At 42.1% G+C, this 11694-nt stretch overlaps 1 pseudogene; it reads left to right on the top strand.

The window, feature by feature from the left end:
- Nucleotides 1-5152: 5152 nt before the first annotated feature.
- Nucleotides 5153-6272, top strand: LOC100769968 (annotated as a pseudogene).
- Nucleotides 6273-11694: the final 5422 nt, after the last annotated feature.

The raw sequence follows: 11694 nt of genomic DNA on the forward strand, positions 1-11694 counted from the left end.
GCTCTTTGGACAATAGCACTGGGGAGGTAATAAAGGCAGCACTCTCCTCTCATCCTTCCTGGTCTCATTGTCCTCACCAGGTCCCACCCTAGGTCTTAGGTCTTAGAGAACTCTAATGTTCTACATGCAAAGCACCAAGAGACCAACAGGACTGCGGGTGGCTTCAGGTCATCACCGCATTGCATTTCTTATTCTTATTAAATCTGGATCCAGCCAGGAAGATGGAAGAAAAGGAATTACATTCAGAGAGTTGATATTTTTCCTCCTGTTAAATTGAGCTGTGGGAGGTACGATGTGCTGAACTGGTACGTTTCAAAAGACAAAACCCCTAATGTTTTAAGGAATGTTTTTCCCCCATTAACATGTTGCTAAGCAACATTTTTACAATATCAGCAGCTGTGTGACTTGGAGCTGAATGAATGTCTAGAAATGCAGAAAGAACCAAAGGGGAAAATGCAGGTCCTTGCTTGGTAGCATGCTGTCTTTGTTAGGAGAGATAGGGTGGCCTCCAACATGGTAACAGAGACAGCCAGCTCTTCCTTCCAGTTTAGCTAGGAATCATCAACTAACAATGTTGGGAGTTGGGTCCTGGTTTTAGCCACATAAATTTTATTAATTTTTATGTAATGAAAACATTTAAATATATCCAAAAATAGAATAGTAAAATGAACTTTAACTCCATTGTGAAGCTTTGACATTTTTTAATGTGTGGCCCATCTTCTTTTGTCTATTTCTCTTACTTCATCCTTGTTGGAAATTAAGATGTATCAAACATCTATCGTTTCATCTGTAAATATGTCTGTGCTGGTCTTAGGAAGGAAGGGTTTTGTAAAACTAAGGTACAGTTATGTTGTTGCACCAAACCAAAGGTTAACAGCTGTCTTGAGATGTAATCAAAGACCAGATGATATGTACTGTCCTGTAAAGCCTTCTGGAATCAGAATTAAAGCATTTTGGAGTGTTTGTTTGTTTTTTATTCCTTTCCAAATAATCTGGATCTAAAACTTGGAGGAGCTAGGGAGATGGCTCAGGGTTTAAAAGTGCTAGCTGCTCATTCAGAACACTGAGTTTTGTCTCCAGCACCTACACTGGCCCCCTTACAACCAAGTCTGTAAACCTTGTTCCAGGGGGTCAGGGGGTTCTGATGGCCTCTACAGACACATGCACATACACCACATCTCTCTCTCTCTCTCTCTCTCTCTCTCTCTCTCTCTCTCTCTCTCACACACACACACACACACACACACACACATACACACACACACACACACACAAATAAAATAAAATAAATACTAACCTTGATCAGATAGAGAAATGATCTTTTAGCGAATAATTAACCAGTGTGATTTTTTAAAAAAATCATTTTGTAAAGAGACCTAAAGATCTGGTTGTTTCTTTTCCCTGATGCTGGCAGACATTTGATGATAGACCCCTTGAAGCATTAATTCATTACAGATTACAAAATAGTATTCAAGTGTTCCCCTGATCCTACCATAAGGAAAAATTTACCTTCTCCTCCTCCATATGCAATAAGCAGTGTGATTTACAGAAGACTGGATAAGGGAAACTTTTCTTGCTATTGAACAATTTTCAAAGATATGGGGCACTTGACCAGCTTCTCCCAGGAGAAGTACTTAGGCCTGCTGGGTTGTGGTATCCTCTACCTTTGTCTTCTGTGTTCTTTGCTCTGCTGATATGGAAACAACTCATGTTTGGCCAATGACAGCCTCTTCATTTTGCCCTGAGCTCCTATCCAGTCTTCTCCTGTGCATGGGAGGAATTGGGATTTCTCTTTAACAGTGTGTGTGTGTGTGTGTGTGTGTGTGTGTGTGTGTGTGTGTGTGTGTCAGAGAGAGAGAGAGAGAGAGAGAGAGAGAGAGAGAGAGAGAGAGAGAGAATTCTATACGATGTCAATTGAGGTCAAATTGGATAAGTTCTACTCTCTGGAAAAAAATGCCCATTTCATCCAAGACTTTGAATTTAATTGCTTAAAATTATGTAAAATGGTCTCTGGTGGCTTTAAATGGCCTCTATTTTGAAAAGCATCCACACATGGGTTTTATTTCTTTTTCTAATTCTGCATGTGCTGCCTTTTATCTCATCTAGATAGGTCAGTAGCTTGCCCATTCCTTTTACTGTTATTTTAAAGAAGCTGGTTTCCACCTATTTGTTGCTTCTAGTCTTTTCCCATTTTCTAACTGAACCTAGCTTTCATGACATCCTTCTGTGTTTTTTGCTTTGTTTTCTTTCTCTAGATCTTAAATTCTTAATTCATTTATTTTAAGGACTTAAATTTATTATTAATACTTAATTTTTCCCCAGGTAAAGTTTATGTTGTATACCATCAGTTCTGAGGTTTTGTATTTTTATCACTATTACTCACTTTTCCCCTAAACTTAAAAGACAGTAAAAATTTTGTCATTTTTTAAGATGTATTTATTTTACTCTACATGTCTAAATGTTTGGCCACATGTAGTTCTATGCACCAAATATATTCTGAGCTCCTAGAGTCATGAAAAAGTTGGTAGATCTCCTGGGATTGGAGTTATAGATAGTTGTAAACCATCATGAGGGTGCTGGGAATCAAACCCAAGTCCTCTGCAAGAGCAGCAAATGCTACTAACTGCGGAGCCATCTCTCTGTTCTCCTACTATTATTTTCTAATCAGTTCTGTAACCCCAGAGTTATCTGTGTTAAGCTCATTTGTGCAAACATGAGCTTAACACAGGCATTCTTTTCACTCACTTGTTTTTGGAGGCAGGGACTCTCACTGTCCTGTAATCTGGCTGGCCAGGGATCCAGGTGTCTGTCTGTCTCTCCACCCCCACCCCATACTGGGTTTCCAGACATGTGCCACCTTGTCAGGCTTTTATGTCAGTGCTAGGAATCAAACTCGGGGCCTCTCAGTTGCAAGGCAAGCACTTTACCCACCAAGACATCTCCCCAGCCTCCAAGAGCTGTTTAATAGTGGATTTTATTTCCTTCCGGGTTTGACTTTGTTGTAGCAAAAGACTGCCTTCTGGGACATGCTCCTGTCTCTGGAAGACACATGAGACCTTTTTTTGTAGACTATGCTATGGTCAGTTTATGAACAGGTCAAATGCATCCAAAGTAGACACCCTGTCTGTTATTAGAGCCCATAATTCACTATCTGTGACTATTGTGTTGACTATGCTGTCTTCTGAATCCCAGTTTGCTTGCCATTCACTTGATTTTGCTTTGGCTGTGTTTGTGGCAGCTCCTCCCTGCAGTGTTTCTGAGTTCTCTTTCTCAAGGTCAGCACTGTTCTGAGAGTGGGGATGTGAATAGTGAGCATGCCTTTGTCAAAACATGGAACCTTTGGCATGGCCTTCACTCTCTTCAAAACCTTTACACTCAGATTTTTCAAATGCTACTGACGACATCTTTCTTTTAATTCATTTGCCTGGTCCTTCCTTCCTTCCTTCTTCCATCCCATGACTCTTTTTCAGAGATGTCTTACTGAAGCCAACAGCACTTTCTTTTCTCTTTTATTTAACTACTCAAACAGAAGTTCGATTTTTGGTTTGGTTCCTATTAGTTGATAAATGCAGTTAAATTTATTCATATGACTGATAGTTGTCTTGTTTTTCTATCATGCTGTTTTTAAAATAGTTTTTTTCTAAAAATTATATGCATATCCATGTGTGTCTGTGTGTAGTTTTGTGCATGTAGATATAGGTGTTGCAGAGTCCAGAAATGGTTGTCAGGTCTTCTAGAGCTGGAGTTGTAGGCATTTGTGAGCTGCTCCACGTGGCTGCTGGGAACTGAACCTGGGTCCTCTGCAAGAAAAGCAAGTGCTGTTGAACACTAAGCCATCTCCCTAGATCCTAAAATACCAACCTCATGTTTTAGACTAAAATATATGAGGTGTGCACGCATGTGTCTGTCTATGGGTTTGTGCACATAAGTGTGTTTTTTTTTTGCCATGCTATTTCGTAGAAGTATTTCATAGATGTAGACTTGAAAACATGATTTATTGCATTTGCTTTTCTGTATTCTTAATTTACATATTAATGAAAATGTTTATTCCTATTTTACTCATTACTTTTGTGGTTTTCCTACCCTGCTTTATGTAATGCTCTTAGACCTTATTTGTTTATCAGGGTTATTTTCTGTTGTTTCTCAGCAACAAAAAAAACGCCACGAGTCTTTTTACTAACATTTTTAGCTTCACCTTGTGTTCTTCTCGAATCTAAGTAAAGATTCTTTTATTCCCAATTAGTGATGACAAGGTAACTCTCAGCTGCTCTTCCTGGGTCAAGTACATTCTCCTTCTACTTTCCAGAACAGTATCTATAATTTCATCTCATACTATATTTCATAGTAGAATATTATTTTAAGGTATATGACTTTTTTATGCTGCATTTTGTTTAATTCAGTGAAGCTGTGATTCTTTGCCTATCTAAAATAACTGATGGTCCTAATAAAGAGCTGAAGGGCCCATAACAAGGCAGGAGCAAGGATAGGCAGGGCTGGCAGGCAGAAAGTATAAATAGAAGGAGAAATGAGGAAGAGGAGAAAGGAGAACAGCAAGAGAACAAGGAGAGGAGGACATCAGGGGCCAGCCACCTAGCTACTCAGCCAGCCACAGAGTAAGAGTGAAAGTAAGAGATACAGAAGTAAGAAAGGGGGAAAGCCCAGAGGCAAAAGATAGATGGGATAATTTAGATTAAGAAAAGCTGGCAAGAAATAAACTAAGCTAAAGGCTGGGCATTCATAAGTAATAATAAGCCTTTGTATGTGATTTATATGTGAGCTGGTAGTGGATCCCCCAAAGAGTAAAGAGTAAACACAAATTACAATATTCTTCCTTAATAAGCATGATTTATTATTAACTTCACAATACACAAATAATTCTTACTGTTAGTTCTCATGTCAATATCCACCGGTCGTTATAACTTATTTCCTAGTGCATTCCTCAGGAAGATGCAAAGAAGACATATCACTTGAATTCTTTTTTCCCTTTCTTTTGAGATCATTATATAATTATACCATTTCCACCCTCCAAACCTTCCCATATAGACCCTCCCCTTGCTCTCCTTCAAATTCCCAGCTTATGGCTCTCTGCTCCTCCCTGTTTTAGAGACAGCCACATCTTTTCGTGCAGTGCCAGCCTCATTCCGGAGATGCAATGTTGAAGGTCGGCGTGTACGGATTTGGCCGTATTGGACGCCTTGTTTGCAGGGCTGCCTTGACTTCTCGCAAAGTGGACATTGTTGCCATCAATGACCCTTCATTGACCTCAACTACATGGTCTACATGTTCCAGTATGACTCTACCCATGGCAAGTTCAAAGGCACAGTCAAGGCTGAGAATGGGAAGCTTGTCATCAATGGGAAGGCCATCACTGTCTTCCAGGAGCGAGATCCCGCCAACATCAAATGGGGTGATGCTGGCGCCGAGTATTTTGTGGAGTCTACTGGCATCTTCACCACCATGGAGAAGGCTGGGGCCCACTTGAAGGGCGGGGCCAAGAGGGTCATTATCTCCGCCCCTTCTGCTGATGCCCCCATGTTTGTGATGGGTGTGAACCATGACAAGTATGACAACTCTCTCAAGATTGTCAGCAATGCGTCCCGCACCACCAACTGCTTAGCCCCCCTGGCCAAGGTCATCCATGACAACTTTGGTCCATGCCATCACTGCCACCCAGAAGACTGTGGATGGCCCCTCCAGGAAGCTGTGGCGTGATGGCCGTGGGACTGCCCAGAACATCATCCCTGCATCTACTGGCGCTTCCAAGGCTGTGGACAAAGTCATCCCAGAGCTGAACGGGAAGCTGACTGGCATGGCCTTCTGTGTTCCTACCCCCAACGTGTCCATCGTTGATCTGACATGTCGCCTGGAGAAACCTGCCAAGTATAAGGACATCAAGAAGGTGGTGAAGCAGGCATCCGAGGGCCCACTGAAGGGCATCCTGGGCTACACCGAGGACCAGGCTGTCTCCTGTGACTTCAACAGTGACTCCCACTTTTCCACCTTTGATGCTGGGGCTGGCATTGCTCTCAACGACAACTTTGTAAAGCTCATTTCCTGGTATGACAATGAATTCGGCTACAGCAACAGGGTGGTGGACCTCATGGCCTATATGGCCTCCAAGGAGTAAGAAGCCCACCCTGGACCATCCACCCCCAGCAAGGACTCAAGCAAGAGAGAGGCCCTGGCTGCTGAGCAGTCCCTGTCCAACAACCCCACACTGATCATCTCCCTCACAGTTTCCATCCCAGACCCCCAGAATAAGGAGGGGTTTAGGGAGCACTACTCTCTTGAATAACATCAATAAAGTTCACTGCACCCATCAAAAAAAACAAAAAAACAAAAAAAAACAAATTCCCAGCTTCTTTTCTTTAATTGGTATTACATGTGCTGTGCATGAGTGTGTGTGTGGATGTAGAACAACAATATATAATATATATTATATATATATATATATATATATATATACCTAAAATACATAAATGCTTAGTCTATGCAATGTTACATCATGTGTGCTCTTCCCAGAGGAAATTATTTCCTCTATTCTCAGAATTCCTCTTTGTCTGGGGCTGGGGCCTCATGATCTTTCACCCATCATGTACTCATTCTTGGCTAGAGGGATGGCTCAGCACTAAAGAGCACTTGCTGCCTTTGCAGCGGACCTACATTCAGATACCAGAACCCACTTGGGGGCTCACAACATCCTCAACTGTGTTGCAGTGGATCCATGCCCTCTTCTGACTTCCATGGACACTGCACAAATGCAGTGCACATGCATATAGGTATATACGGGCAGAACACTCAGACATACAAAATAAATCTAAAACATAATTTTGCAATTCCATTCTTTATGGGAATGTGGGCACACACAGCATGGCATGGATGTAGATGACATGGGACAGCATTCAGGAGTCACCCCTTTCCTCTGGCCATGTGAGACCTGGAGCTGGAACTCAGGTTATCAGGCTCTGTGACAACACTGAGACCAACTAAGCTATCTTTGTGACCCTCCGCTAAGCTCTTACAGGCCCATTCAGAATGACTGTCTTTATACTCAAGAGTCATTTTGACTATATTTAAAAACAAAACAACTACAAAAACACAATTTAAATTTTCTTTCTATGAAAATCTTATCTCATTGTATGGTAACATTAAAAAAGACTTGGAACATATAAAAAGAAACTTGGTTGTATCCCATTCTTCTTTTTTAAAAATGATATTCTTTTATAGCCAGTCTTGCTATGTTGCCCAGGTGGCCTTGAACTCTTGTCTATGAACACTCCCCCTTCCTCCATCTCCAAGCATCGAGGGCCATGGTCCTGCCGCTGAACCTGGCACATTTTTAATTCAAGTTCAGCAGAGATACAAGAATGTTCTTTTTCTTCCTTGTTCTGTTGAATTCCACACTGGACAGTGTTTCTTTTCAATCAGTAATTCTATGCTTGGTTTTAAGAAAGTTTTCTTCACATGCATTTTTGGTTTTTGTCTTTCCATTGATTTTGAGGGCTAGCACCTAATCCCTGTGTAAGCACCTTTGCTATATATGGTATTTTATTTATCCCTACATGCCAGTTCATTCTTTATTCATGACATGGATTTTCTTTTACTTACAATCATCTTCTGTGTTGTTTCATGATATTTAGAATTTTAACTTTAAATCTGCTTCTCATATTCCTTGCATTATCTTTGGTTAGTTCTTCTGCAACAGTCTTCTTACAACTTTGAATGAGATACAGATTTGAGTCCTGTTCTTTTCTGTTGCTTAACTTTTTTTTTTGACAGCCTCCCTGTGGCCTAAGCTGGCCTTGACCTCTAAACCATCTGCAAACTCATTATAGCATCCCCTTACCTCAGGTTCCTGGGAGCTGGATCACAGATGGAAGAACCACTCAGCTTTCCTGTGACTGAGGCACACTCAGAGACAAAGATAACACATACACACACACACACACACACAACACACACACACACACACACACACACACACACGTGTGTGTGTGTGTGTGTGTGTGTGTGTGTGTGTGTGTGTGTGTGCACCTGTGTGTGTGCACTGTGTGTGTGCACCTGTGTGAATGTCTCCCTTCAGACAACAATGTAGTCCTCCCATACTTACACCTGTATCATCTGGGCTTTGCTTCCTTTCCTACCACACCTGTTCTGTTTAATTTTTTTTAAAATTTGGATTCTACCCATTCAGTAAGTAGATTAGCTCATTTCTGGGAGGGTTCTTCAGTTGTTCAATATAAGGCATTCTTGCATCTCATTGCATTTTGGCCCCCTCAAACCCTACATCAGTTCCACATTCTTACTAGTAAATGGGGGGGGGGTGCAAAAATACTTCAATGTCTCCTATTTCTAAATTGTTCTGACATGCCTTCCAGTCATTGTCTAGCTGTGATCCTGGACTATTCCTGGTACAAGTATTGCTGTTTTAGTTCCTTTCGTCTCAGGGAGTAACAGAAAGATTTTGTGAAGGGAAAGTGTCATCAGACTTCTGTCTGGGATGTTTGGTGGTATATCTGCAGTCATCTGGGAGATGAAGCCTGGGCACAAGCATGGTCTGAGGGGTCATCTGAAGTGGGAAGACTTGTCCACTGTAGGTGGTGTCAGTCCCTGGCTGGGACCCTGGGATGTGTAAAGGGAGAAGGTGAGCTGAGGATCAGCATGCATTCCTCATTCTGCTTTCTGGCTGAAGATTTTATGTAGGACACCTACTCCAAGCTCCACCAAGTTGACTTCCCTGCCACAATGGACTCTACTTTGATAGGAGAGACAGAACAAACTAGTTTACCCTTGGGTTGTTTCTGCCAGAGTAATTTATGGCAGCAAGAGGATAAAAACAAAACAAAACAAAAAACCCAAGACACTGTGCATACACTTCAGAAAGCAATGCCTCTGAGAAGCACTTGGTATCCGAGGACTCTTGTTACTTCACAAGCTTGGTTTCTTCAACCTCTCTGCTTCAGCCACCAGTACTTTCTAGTCCTGTAATGGCTACTAGGTCTTCCAATGAATCATCCCATGTGTTGTTCTTGTATTATGGCAGGAATACTGTTACCAACACAGCAGGAACCTAAATGAGCGCACATTTAATTACTTTCTAAAGGCAGTGGTGCTCCTGGGAAGTGGTCCGAAGTCCAAGCTACCGGTTTCTACAGTCAGCTCTCCTAACATTTACACTAAGCTGAGTTATGTGAACAACATGGCAGTGGGCTGACTGTGGTGACAGAGCATTTAGCCTCCTCTTCGGATGCTTAGACTAGCCTGTAAAATCCAAATCATTCATACCACATGACTGGGTATTATGGGAAAAGGGGAAAACATACTGGTTTCCAGCTACTTCGTAGAAGGCCACCTTCCTTCCTTAGAGCACACTGGCTCAGTAAATACTCATAAAAAGCATAAAAACAGTTTGTGTGATTAAAAAACACTCTTGACCACGAGATTTTATTGCATGAATTTTTGTTTCTCTTCCCAACTTCAGTTTGTTTACTGAACTTAGCCAAAGGGCACATGGTCTTGGCAGCAGGGAGTTTAAAAGTGAAGTGAAGATAAAGCTGGGACAGGCAAAGGAATGGAGTTGGGGGGGGGTGTGCACTAGGCTGAGAACTCTGGCAAACCCTCCTGAAAGAGGGAAGCTATTCTTCTGGGTGGGCATCTCAGAGTGGGGGTATATGAGCCTCTCTGCCTTATCACATTTTCTAGGGGATTTATTTTCTTCACCAGAAAATGTAAATACGAATTGATTGTTAATGGCTCAGATTTTTAGATGACTGACATGTAAATGAAGTGTTTAAACCCTGTACTGCATAATAAAAAGGCCACACAATCCCACCTCCTGCTAATGGCTGGCATATTCTTTTGGGAAATACATATGGATGAGAAGAGAGTGAGCAGACAAAGGCTTCCATTTCTTTCTTAAACCTACCTTGTAACTGGGCCTGCCATGAATGATGGCAAATTCTTACAAGAATAAAGTCTAAGCCAGTGAATAGACAAGACAACAAAAATGGAGGGAAGTCACAGGGGCAGTAGTTTTCCATGAGTCTTGAAAGTAAATCAAAAGGTGCCTGTGCCAGATCTAGAGAGCCAGGGAAATGTTTCTTAAAATGTATCTTCAGAGCTAGGGAGACAGCCTAGTCATCGAAGTGCTTGCCAGAAAGCATGAGGGCCCTAGTGGGATCCCCAGCACCCACATAAAAAGGCTGGGTGTAGTGGCTCACACTTGTTATTTCAGATCCAGGAGTTGGGAGAGGTGGACCCCTGGGGCTCACTGGCCAGCTGGTTTAGATGGGACGGTCATCTCCAGGTTTACTGAGGGATCCTGTTTAAAAACATAAATTAAAACGAAGAGGTGTTGGTGGAAACATACAGTCTTAACCTTGGGCATGCAGGTCACACACACTCCAGCACACACATGTGTACACCCACACACACACACCAAAGAAATGCAAAATGCTCTAAAATTCATACAGAAACACAGAAAGTTCCCCAAAGGTCCAAGCGATCCTAGGTAAAAGAAAAGCAAACAAGCAAACAAATAGAAATGACAGTACTAGAGTCATCTTGGCATCATTAGATTATTATTAGATAATCAAGTCATACTACTGAACTCTAAGAGCCCAAACAGCAGGGCTTGAAGAGTGCCAGCTTCCCAGCAGAGAAGTGATTGGGAGTTGACAGTGGATACATTTCATCCTGTTTTGATAGCTGCCCGCTGTGTATTGCATAACCATCACAGACCCACTGAAGTCTACTGACAATGTCTCAATACAAAGAAAACGGTAGAAGAGCTGAGATTTAAAAGGAGAAGACAAATTAAAAACACTAGTGTGTGCTTTATATTTGGGTAAGCTACTGATTTAGTCTTTGTAGATTTTTTTTTTTTTTTGAGAAATTTTTATGAGGATGATGCACGATGTTGCTCATTTCATAGCTGAGAAAGCATCACTAACTCACTCGGCATAAACAGCGAGTGGCCAAGGCAGCATTCAAATTAGATTTACTTTGAGTGTGACGGACTCCAAAGCTCGAGTGCTATTTTAGCGGTAATGATGACTACGTGGATATTTATCGAGTGCTCACCGTGAAGTCGTCAGGGTCCTGTGAGCTCTGCCCTGGCTGATTCTTCATCTACTGCCTGACTCAGTCTTACAAGGTGCTCATGGGAAATTCAAGGAGGTACAGCCATTTCTCTATTTTCTAAGTAACGAGATGAGAGAACATCTCCAGGCATAAAAGAAGCCATGAGTAGTGATTTTAAGCGTCGGACAGGGAGGCAGTGGGTGGGAGGAAGGGCCCCATGTTCCAGACAGCAGGAACCCAGCCCCGACTGCAGACACGGGTGCAGACAGAGAATCTGTCCTATAGAAGCAAAGAAAAAAATTACCATATATAGGCCTTGTAAGAGAAAATAAGGAAACACAGTTTGATATTGAACTTGGATACGAAATTGAGAGCTTGATACGCTCTTTGTAGTTAAGTGGAGAGAGGCATAGTCAGACGAGAACAGCTGATAGGACGCGGGTTCCAGCTGGGTTCCATCTGCTGATGCCTGGTAGAATCTTCTTTGTGTCCTGATGGGCTGGGGTGCAACGAACTGTGTTTTCAAATACTTGTAAAGTGGACTGTGATTTCTACATATCCAGGTTAGGCAAGACACCTCTGCCTGAAGAGGGACTCTTGATTATTGGCTAA

Source organism: Cricetulus griseus, chromosome 7 (assembly GCF_003668045.3).
Source record: "Cricetulus griseus strain 17A/GY chromosome 7, alternate assembly CriGri-PICRH-1.0, whole genome shotgun sequence".
In the NCBI taxonomy this organism is placed as follows: domain Eukaryota; kingdom Metazoa; phylum Chordata; class Mammalia; order Rodentia; family Cricetidae; genus Cricetulus; species Cricetulus griseus.